Source organism: Microtus ochrogaster, chromosome 16 (genome assembly GCF_000317375.1).
Source record: "Microtus ochrogaster isolate Prairie Vole_2 chromosome 16, MicOch1.0, whole genome shotgun sequence".
Lineage (NCBI taxonomy): Eukaryota > Metazoa > Chordata > Mammalia > Rodentia > Cricetidae > Microtus > Microtus ochrogaster.
In genome coordinates this window covers 19,587,714-19,599,752 of record NC_022018.1, presented here as the reverse complement: position 1 = coordinate 19,599,752, position 12,039 = coordinate 19,587,714, and the positions used below count along the sequence as shown (strand labels likewise).

Below are 12,039 nucleotides of genomic sequence, written 5' to 3'. Positions count from 1 at the left end.
TATATATATCTTTCAGCCTGGCTTTACTCTGTTAAACCATTGGCCGAAAGCAGCTTCTTAATCAACCAATGGCAATAAAACATATTCACAGCATATATCACCACCCACACCACCCAACTATACCAATCTTGAACATATATCCAAAGGATGCTGATTCATACCTCAGGGACACCTGCTCAACTATGTTTGTAGTAGCATTATTCGCAATAGCCAGAACCTGGAAACAAGCTAGATGCCCCTCAACCAAGGAATGGATAAATAAAATCTGGTACATTTACACAATAGAGTACTACTCAGCTGTTGAAACAAGAGCACAAGGAAATTTGAAGGTAAATGAATGGAACTAGAAAAAAAATCATCTTGAGTGAGGTAATCCAGACTAAGAAAGATAAACATGGTATGTACTCACTCTTAAGTATATACTAACTGTAAAATAAAGGATAACCATGCTACAATCCATAGCCTCAGAGAGCTAGGTAACAAGGAGGGTTCCTGGGAAGGGGAAATGAAGAGATTTCATGAGTGGACTGAGGGTAGGTATGGAAGGGAACATGATCAACAGGTTGTAGGGGTTTGGTGCAGAGGGGAAGAGTACTGAAAGAGATGATTAGAAAGGGGGATGATTTCAGGGTCAGGTAAAAACCCAGTAATCTACAAGAAAGACCCTAGCTTAGACTCCTAACAATACCAGATATGTTACCTAAACTGATCATCTCTTGTGACCAATGAAGACCTAACCCAGTTGTCATTAGAGAGGTTTCATCCAGCAACTGATGGAAACAGATGAAGACTCACAGACAAACACTAGGCAGAACACAAGAAGAAAGGGTTGTATGAGTCAGAGGGGTCAAGGACAGCACAAGAAAAACCACAGAATCAACTAACCTGGGTTCATCAGGGCTCACAGAGACTGAACCGACAACCAGGGAGCCTGTACAGGACTGACCTAGGTTCTCTGCATATATGTTACAGCTGTATAGCTTGATCCTCTTGTGAGACTCTTGACAGTGGGAACGGGGGTTGGCTGCAACTCTTTTACAGGCTTTTGGGACCATATTCTTCATACCAGGTTGCCTTGCCCAGCCTTAAACACGTGGGGAGGAACTTAGTCTTACTACAGCTTGGCATGCTATGTTTTGTTGATACTCATGGAGACCCGCCCTTTCCTAAACAAAAACACAGGATGAGTAGATGGGGGGGGGGACAGAAGTGGATGAGAGGAGGGAAAGGAATGAGGGGAAGCTGTAAACACGATGTAAAATAAATAAACTTATTTATCTATTTAAAAAAAAAAAACAAGGTATGAGTGTGGCAGTCTCTAGGCCTAGAGAAAACAGAAGTGATAAGGGCTTCAAGGTCAATGGGAAAATGTTGATAAAGTCTGGCAAACTAGGGACTCAGCCAAGGGCAGCCAGAGGTGGAGCTGGTATGAGATGAGGAGAGATGAAACACAAAGGAGCCAGCATACACTGGCTCCAAATACTTGATCCCATCACACAATTCTAAAATAATTGTCTTGTGAAATGATGTCAAATCCAGACTGCTGTGAGAACATATGGTGTGAAGACCCAGCCATGACCATGACTATGACTATATGCTGAGACTTCAGAAACATGGAAACTGGGACTGAAGTTCCTAGATAAACAATAGGGTTACAAAAGTCTTAGGGGCATTGCTGGGGTACAGTGTCCCAAGCATTCCAAAGTGAGAAATTTTATCTCAGAGATATTTACAAAAGTGGCTTTTACAGTGTCATGAATCCCAATAAAATTCAGGTAGACTCAATTTCCTGAATGAAGTGAAGTAACAAAATACTGCCCATTTACTTGGATTAATAGCAACTAAAACAATTTCAGTTGTACATATATACATATGTGTATAATTGAACATAACACACATATATATTAGAGAAGGAAAGAGAGAGAGAGAGAGCAGTGAAAGTGAATGAGGCCTCTGAATGTTACAAGTTCTCTGTACTCAGATATAAACATTAGGTAATTTCCCTTTCTGGGGGAAAAATAAGAAGGAAAAGAAAGTGCCCCTGAGGATTCAGCAAGAGCCCTGGAGAATCATCCCCAAACTGAAGTCTCATGTCGGCAGTGCCTCTTACGTGTCTGTGAAATAGGAAGGGTGTGATAGGTTAGCAGAATATAGTGTGTGGGTGAGGACACCTTGTCTCTTGAGCTCTGAAGTCTCCACATAGAGAGAAATTGTTTCAAAAAATATTACCCTAATAACCACATCCCAGGAACCAGAGCCCCACCTGGACCTGATGATACTGATAAGACATGACAAGTGAACAGTAGCAGGTACTGAGATCAAGTGGGAGGTGTCAGCCACTGCAGACATACAACAGAGTACACTGGCTTTAGGCATCCATCCTTTCATGGTCATTCCACAAGAAGGATGGACAGAGAATAATAACTTTCAACATCAGGTGGGGAGAGGTTCCAGCTGCCACTCCACATGACCTTTCAGTCCAGGACAGGAGTTCCAGCTGCCTCCCCAGGGAAAGAGGCATCCTCGAATAATGCAATATCTCCAGCCACCCAGCTGTCGGGGCCAGTCTCGACAAAAATACCCTTCTCCAGAGTGGAGGCGTGGGAATTTAGAAATACAGTAAAGAATACGAAGAAGCAAATGAAAAATAATAAAATGCAGAAATATATATCAGGATAGTATCAGGAGGGAATTTTTCAGTGTGTACTGAAAATTCACCCGTGTTTAATTTCCAACTGCTTAATATACCCCTGGCCCTAAAACATAGAAGTAAAACAAAGGACTGTATTAACAGACCATTGCTCACGCCCTAGAGCAAGCACTCTGTAGGCAAACCACTCCCTGGGTGGAATCCCAAGTTATTTCCACAAAGGGAACTGGAACTTAGGTGGATCCTTAGACTTTTGTTTTAGGTAGGAATTAACTACTTCCCTATTTTAGGAGCACAAGGTCTGGCAATGAGTCACACCTGTTGCCAAAAGCCTTCAGAGAGCAGAACTCTCTGATTTACAACTAGGTGGGACGTTTGTTTGAGTTAGAAGCACAATAACATTGAATGAACAAGAAACAAGTCCCAAACTCTCTGACCTTTGGCCTCTTTGGGCCGCCACACCCAGCTACCAGAGCTTGATCCAGCATCCTAGGTACAAAGCTGTTCCAACCTCTGCTGAGAGGCAGAGACAGCCAGCTCTCCAGAGTTTCCCAAACCACAGATTCGAAAGGAAATACGTCTGAAGCCACTGAATTTAGTAATATAAAAAGAAAAGATTGGTTTGAGAAAGACTCATAAGGACAGCCACTTCTACCACAGAAGTTAGTGTTCTTTAAAGAAGAGCTGGAAAACACTGAGACCAGGCTGATTAAACATCAGCCAACAATGCTGATGAGAAGCACAGAAGCCCAGGAAAGTTCTCTACAGCTATGTGGAAGGTTCTGCACAGCACCCTCCTGTGTAAATTCTTATAGTGAGGCCAGTGTGTCTCCAAAATTTCACCTCAAATTAGGGATTATAGAAGGTGAGTATTGTTTAATTATATATTCACTAACCACTATTAATTCTGGTAATTTAAGGGTTACATTTCATGGCACGTTAACTATGGCCCAATAAAGATGTTATAAGAAAGCCTGACTTCCTACTTGTGAATCTTAGCAGTGTCATGGTATGCTGCTTAGCTTTATCCAGAAGCAAGTTTTAAAGACAAGAAAATCAATCCTGTTTCTTTCTAATAAGGAAAAAAAAGACATGTGTTTCCCTGATAAAATGTATATAATACTATAGCTCAGTCTTCATTGGCTGTCAGAAGTTTTCAGACATTTATTTTTTCAAGATTAAGTGATTTTGTTCCCACAAATGGTTACAGATTACCTCAGGTCTTACCATGGCAACTGGAATGTTCACTTCAACATGACTGACTTTTGAAACCTCACGAAAATTCTGTCTTCTGCCATCACACCCATGTCCTTTGTTTGGGGGCATAGTCAAGATCTTCTTTATACTGTAAGAAGGCAAAGGAGGGGAGTTTTTGGTGAGTAAACACCTGATACTTGTTTAAATAAATATTATACCCTATTATATGGAGGGAACATCTGTAAACCACAATCCTGTCTCAAAGCGACTTTACTTGAAATCACTTGGATTACATTATACTCTTAGATAAATGATGTCTTAGTTAGGTTACTATTGTGATGAAACATGACCAAAAACAATTTGGGAGGGAAAAGATTTATTCTGTATGTGTATTTTGAATCATTCCATCAAGGGAAGCCAGGAAGTCAAGACAGAAAACCCAATGGGACGGGAACCTGGAGGCACAAGTTGATGCACAGGCAATGGAGAAATACTGCTTACTGGCTTGTTCCTGCTGGCCTGTTCAGTCTTCCTTCTTATAGAATCTGGGACCACCAGCATAGGGGTGACACCACTCACAATGGACTGGGCCATAAATCTAAGAAATCTCAGGAAAATGTCCTACAGGGTAGTCTGCTACAATTGAATCTTGTGGAGGCATTCTTCAGTTGAGATTCCCTCCTCTTATCTTGAGTCCACTTGACATTGATATACACAGCAGAAAAACGGTTAATAGTATAACTACATATAGAATTTTTTTTCTACATATAGAATTTTATATGTATATTAGCATAGAATATTAGCTTAATATTAACCATTAGGTAAACCCCAGAAGTCAGTAGTTAAAGTGAAGAAGAAAAGTGGATATAATATTTTCAAATATCTATAAAAATATGCTTTGATAACTGTAGAATATGTTCTATAGGAAGAAAACAAAGCACACACAAGAAAATATCAGGGTGGCTGGGTGACACAGACATGCTGGAGGCTGTGTTTATAAGCCTCACTGTAATAAAAAGGATTGCTTGTTGGTTCCTGGCTGCCTGGCTAGCCTAGACCAGAAATAATCACATAGAAACTGTATTATTTAAAACACTGCTTGGCCCATTAGATCTAACTTCTTATTGGCTAACTCTTACATCTTAATTTAACCCATCTCCATTAATCTGTGTATCAACACATGGCAGTGGCTTACCAGCCAAAGTTCCAGCAACTCTATCTCCAGCAGCAGCTCCATGGCATCTCCCTAACTCTGTCCTTTCTTTTTCCCAGTGTTCAGCCTTGCTTTCCCTGCCTACCTAAGTTCTGCCTTGCTATAGGTCCAAAGCATTTTTTATTCATTAATGGTAATCGTAGCACACAGAGGGAACATCCACATCACCTCCCCTTTTCTGTTTGAATAAAAAGGAAGGTTTTAACTTTAACATAGTAAAACTGCATATAACAAAACAGGCATCAAACAAGAATTACATTTACCATATTTCTATTTACTTTATTTTTTATCATCTCAAGAAAGAGGTTGGAAAGCTGAAGGATACAACAAATTTAACTAACAAAACTTGGTCAACTGAGATACTTTTGTAAATGGTACAGACTGATAGTAAATTTATTTAAAGGAAGATTCAGCACTCTGGAGAAGGAAAGAGCTGATTTGGCACATAAAACCCAATCAATGACAATGGGTGCTGAAACATTATTTGACAGAATTCACACAGTTGAGTGTATCAATCGGATTCTGTCAAAGGGGTATAACAGATTGATTGACAGAATGTCTCTCCAGGAAGATAATATGCATGCTATAAAGATTATGTTCAAGGATGAGACATTATCTCTACTGGATAGTCTTCATACCTTGGAATCCTCAATGAGGGCATTAGAGCAGAACACTGGACAGGAGATCCGGATGTTACAAAATGCAGTGGTAAACAGATTTGAAAAGACTGAGGAAATTATCAAATTTGATGACCAGGAACAAAAGATAAAAAGGCAAAATTTAACCTCATTGGTACATAAAAATCTCCAGGATAGCTTCTCAAGAGTTCTGCCTGCCTTTCCAGTAATAATATCAGAAAAAGTATCTGGCTCCAAGTACCCTAAGGTTGTCAAGGAATATACATGGGAGGCCATATATATATGACTGATCTAAAAGAAATTAAACAAGCAATTGTGGCTTACAGACTACATTCGTCCTTTGTAAGGGAAATGGTCAAAAAGTGGGCTTTCAGTAACAAAGCCATGCTTCAAGATTGGGCTCAGTTAATCTCAGCAGTCCTAGAAAGTGGACTGCAATTGTTTTGGAGTTTCTTTTTAAAAGAGGAAGTGAGAATTTTAGAGCAACAAGAAAAAAGCAAAAGGACTTGAGATTTCCCTAGATGAAATTCTAGGTGAAGGACTTTACCCTGATCCTCAGGATCAAGCTCTTTATGATGACCACACCTTGTCCCTATGAACCACAGCAGTTTAAAGGCTTGGGACAGGATTCAGGAACCAAGAAAGAGAGTCAAATCATATCTTAGGGTTAAACGGGGTCATAGAGAAACTTTTAGTGACGTTTTGCAAAAACTAACTAGGGCTGTACAGATAGGGGTAACTGACCCAGAAGCTAGATGTATAATAATTGAATCTTTGGCTTATGATAATGCCATCATTGAGTGCAAACGGATCCTTGGGCCTTTAAAGATCAGATCAGCATCCATGGATGAATAGGTCTAGCATACAATGAATGTCAAGACACTTGACTATGGTACTGAGCATGGCTGGAGAAGCAATTTCCAATGGTAAGAGAAGAAATAAGAATACCAAATGTTTTAATTGTGGTAGAATGGGACATCTGAGAAGGGACTGTAGACAACGGGTTCCTAGAAATGGCAGAAATAGGAGGACTCTGCCTTCAGGTATATATAGGAGTCATATGTAGACAAGGCAACCCAATACCATCAGGAAATGCCATGGGGGGGCCTCTGGCAGGCCCCCATGATGAATGTGGTACAGACATTTCCAAGTTACTGTTGAGAACATGTCTCTCCAGAAAAATTAAAAAATCCAATACCTGATGTAAAAAGCAATATTGGTCTGAATGATGAATTAAATGTGGAAGATGAGTCAAAAACTCCAGTAGGACAGAGGAAACGTATATTTTGACAGACTTCTATAAATGATCAAAGACCAAAGCTAAGGGTTTGTATAAATGGTATTTTTATTGAATCTTGGCATCTAAATTGGCCTCTTAAAGAGGTAGATGTTCAGTTTCTGGGAATTGGAGCCATATCTTGGGTAAAACAAAGCATGGGTTGAATGCATAGGGCCTGAAGAGCAAATAGGAAGACTAAGGCCATATATAGCCAATATTGCAGTGAATTTGTGGGGTCATGACCTATTGCAGAAATGGAATACCCAGAATAACATTCCTGAAGACCCATACTTCTGAGGAAAATATTAGAAGATATAGAGACAACTGACACCAGCCATTCGGGCTGTACAAGAATACAAAGCAATTGATAAACCTTCAGAGGTACCAACAGCCCTACCTTTAAAATGTTTGACTAAGAAACCAATATGGGTTAAGAAGTGGCCTCTGGCAGAGGAAAAGTTGCAGGCTTTAGAACAGCTTATACAACAGCAAATAGATGCTTGACATATAGAAGAATCTACCAGCCCTTGGAATTCTCCTGTATTTTTTGTTAAAAAGAAATCTGGAAAATTGAGAATGGTGACAGATCTAAGGGCTATCAACAAGGTTATTCAGCCTATAATATGGTTATTCCTCTACAATATGGAATTTCTCTGCCTTCTCTGTTACCAAAGGGATGGCCTCTCATAGTTATTGATTTAAAGGATTGTTTCTATACTATACCTTTACAAGAAAAGGATAGAGAAAAGTTTTCCCTCACAGAGCCTACTTATAATAATTCTCAGTCTACTAGAAAATATCAATGGACTATCCTCCCACAAGGAATGCTCAATAGCCCCACCCTGTGCCAATACTTTGTCAGCCAGCCATTGGAAATAATATGTAAGAAATTTCCTAAGTCTATAATTTACCATTACATGGATGACATTTTGTTATCTGATTCAAATGCAGATACTTTAGAAAGGATGTTTGAAGGAGTAAAGAAAGCCTTGCCTAAATGGGGATTACAAATTGCTGCTGAAAAGATTCAAAGAGGAGATTCTGTTAATGACCTAGGTTACAGAATAGGTTTACAGAAAGTTAGAACACAAACAGCACAAATTAGGAGAAACTGGTTGCAGACTCTTAATGACTTTCAAAGTTTATTGGGAGATATTTCTAGTCTACGACGGGCTGTTGAGATAACACCTGATCTAATAATTCATTTAAACAAAACCTTAGATGGTAATAAAGACTTGAGTAGTCCCAGAGAATTAACAGCTGAAGTGGAAAAGGAATTGACGATTGATAAGGAGAAATTACAGGAGGCACATGTGACTAGAGTGAATCCAAATCTTAATTGTATTCTAGTCATATTGCCTTCCAGGATTTCTCCTACAGGAATTTTAATGCAGAGGGATGATATTATCTTAAAATGGATCTTTTTACTACAGAAACCAAGTAAAAAATTTAAAAATTTATGTGGAAAAGTTTTTAAATTAATTATAAATTGAGGTAAATTATAATTATAAATTATAATTATAAATTAAAGGTAAATTGAGACTTCATCAATTAGCAGGTATAGACCCAGCAGAGATTATAGTACCTTTTACTGGTGATGAAATAAAAAAGTTATTGAAAGACAATGAACCCTGGCAAATGGCTTATGATAATTTTGGGGGAGAAATTAATAGAAATTATCCCAAAAGCGATAGACTTAACCTTATAAAGAGAACTTATTGGATTCCTCCCTGAATTTTACGTGATGATCCAATAACTCCAGTACATTTTATACTGATGCATGTAAAACAGGGAAGGCAGGTTACAAATCAGAAAAATTACGTAAGGTGTAACAAAACCCTTATAATTCTGTCCAGAAGGCAGAATTATATGCTATTCTTATGGTACTACGCTATTTTTAAAAACCTCTCCATATAGTTACTGATTCACAATATGCAGAAAGAGTTATCTTACATATTGAAACTGCTGAATTTATACCAGATGATATGGAATTGACTTCATTGTTCATCTAGGTGCAAGACATAATCAAGAATACATAACACACATCCAATCTCATTCGGGTCTGCTGGGTCCTCCAGCACAAGGTAACGCAGAAATTGATCAATTATTGATTGGAAGTGTGTTGCAGGCCTCTGAATTTCAAAAAAAAATCATGTCAATAGCAAAGGTTTAAAGAAAGAGTTTTCTATTACATGGCAACAAGCTAAGGAGATTATAAAGAAATGTCCTACTTGCTGTTTCTATATTCAAACACCATTGCCTGCAGGGAGTAACCCTGAGAGTACTCAGAGGAATGAAATCTGGCAGGTGGATGTGTTCTATTTTACAGAATTTGGCAAATTAAAATATTTACACCACAATCATAGACATGTATTCAAGTTTTCAATGGGCAACTGCCTTGAGCTCAGAAAAAGCTGATTCAGTAATCACACACTAAATTAGAAGTTAAGTCCATCATGGGCATTCCTGCACAAATAAAGACAGACAATGGTCCAGCAATGTATGTAAGAAAAAGAAATTTTTTTTGCTTATTATAATATAAAGCACATTACATGTATACCAAATAATCCTATAGGTCAGGCAGTTATAGAAAGGTCAAAATGTACTATAAAGGATATGCTGAACAAACAGAAAGGGATGGAAAATACCCCCAGAAATAGATTGCATAATGCTTTATTTACCTTGAATTTTCTTAACACTAACGAGAAAGGAACAACAGCATCGGAGAGTATTAGATAATGGAAAAAAGTTCTGAATTGAATCAGCCAGTATATTTCAAGGATGTGCTGACCTCACAATGGAAACCAGGAGGTGCACTATGTTTGGGAAGGGGTTTTGCTCTTGTTTCCACAGGAGAAGAAAAATTATGAATTCCATCAAAATTAATAAATATTCATTTTGAAAAGGAGAAACCTATTGAAACAGAGAAATGACAGCTCATCCACAATGGTGACAACCATACAGGTGGTAAAGAAAGCCATATAGGGTTGGGGCAGTGTTCTGTTCTTAACTTTGCAGGAAAATTACACGTCATCAAAAATTCAAGAGACCCTGGATGTTTGAATGCTGACAGAAGAAAAAAATAACTATCCACTAAGGAGCATCTAGAAAACAGAATATGGTTTATGAAACAAGGTACTGTTTCACTTACATTTATATATATACACACTCATATATATGAATATATTAATAAATATAATTAGCATTAATATATTAATATATTTAGCTGGTTTTGGAGTTGGACAATGGCTCTGTATTTCTCTAAATCCAAGCTTGTTGTTAAAAGGTACATTCAGAATTTCTGTATCATATTGGTAGCCATCTGGTATGGGACAGAAGAAAGACTTTAGGAAAAATTTTACTTTCCCCATGCCTATTTTGTCTATATCATATTCTTCATTGTATGTATGTTTATATGAATGATGTTTAAGTTTTCCATGATGAACAATAAATTTTCCTACAGATCCTTTTCCTGTAGTAATCTTTGAAGTTTCCAGGAAGAAGATGGGGCCCCACAGCAACCACTCCACCTAGCTGAGATGACATCGTGATGTAGACAACCCTACTATAAGACAGCTGCTGAAATGGTGCACCTTCTCATATTCTGGTGAGAACTCCAAATGAGAACTTTGGGAAAAAAAACAACCCATTGACTGCTTGGAAATTGTTTGCAACAATACTAGACAGTAACTTTGGAACTTAACCACCACTTAATTTTTGCAGGATCCCATTAAGAGAACATCTTCCCCATGACAGTGGGAAGCAATTCCAGAAGAGAAATGCCCTTATCCCAAAAAAATTTGTCCATAGGGTTGGGAACACTGTTTAAGGGTTGTAGATTATTACTTGTACTAGATAGAGGGTTGGGGTAAAAACTGTTTGTTAAAAAAAGGGGGGGGGAGATAATAATAGTGGGTAATAGAGTGAATACTTGTGAGCTATTATTTATGGATAATTTACATTGGTATATCATGTTCAAATAATATTTGTTACTTTTATTTACATTATTTTTACATATATACAAAAGTTATTTTGTCAGATTGCATATATGCATGTTTCTACCTCAGTTTAGGACATTTTGCCTATTGATACCACTTTTAGTGTATATTTTCATATTGCATTATATATTACTCCTACCTCTGATCAAGATACTTATAGATTGTTTACATTTTGAGGTCATTGTCCTCATTTGTTGCACATTTGTTTACAGGTTATTTAATATTCTGACATGAAGTTTTAGTCTTTAAGTTATACAGGTATTAATTATTAAGGTCAATAGTTGTTCATGTTTGTTGTACATACAGTCAGATCAATTAGGTTCTTTAGATACATAGAGATTGTATTCTGTCTAGATAGTATTCTTCAACCACTTCAAGGATCTGTGGAACATGGCATTTAAATAATTTAGGGTTCTGTTGACATGAGATATGACTGCTTCTGACAGCACCAATCTATTCCCGAGAGAATGTTGAGCACCAGAGACACTCTACTTGGAGCTTGTTTTCTTCTTGGTAAAACTGGCCTTTGGGCAAGGAACTGACGATGCCTCAACCACTGACAACTTACATAGTATTCAGAAATGGATAAGCAGGACTGTCAAATCTTGCCAAGACAGGGAACAACAGTTTTGAAAAAATTCCTGCCTCTTAAAATGGTCTGTCAGTTACACTAGACCTTAGCCAAAGTTAGTTGCTTCAACATTGCAAAATGGGACTCTGGGTGATTGCTCAGGTAGCTAATTGTCCCTGTCACATATTGTTCGCTTTGTGAGCTACTTGATTGTACTTCCTGCCTGTTCAAATAATATTATTTCCCTTCTCAGGCCTTTGATGGGTTGAAGATTAGATAGTCGTAGTTACTGTCCTCTTATGATCTAGCCAGGCCCTTTCCTATAGAGGACTTAGACTCCATAGAATAGAATGTTTATTAAAACATTTAGCATATGTTCCTTGATTAATATTAATTATGCTGGTTGTAATTCTAATTATACCTGATATCTGTTCCTAGTGCATATAGTTTTGTATTGGGTTTGGAACTCTCTTATTTAAACAAAAAGGGGAGG

General features: G+C 37.9%; 1 pseudogene; it reads right to left on the bottom strand.

Moving 5' to 3' along the window:
* LOC101982306 overlaps positions 1-12,039 on the bottom strand; it is a 72,051-nt pseudogene that overhangs the window by 1,902 nt on the left and 58,110 nt on the right.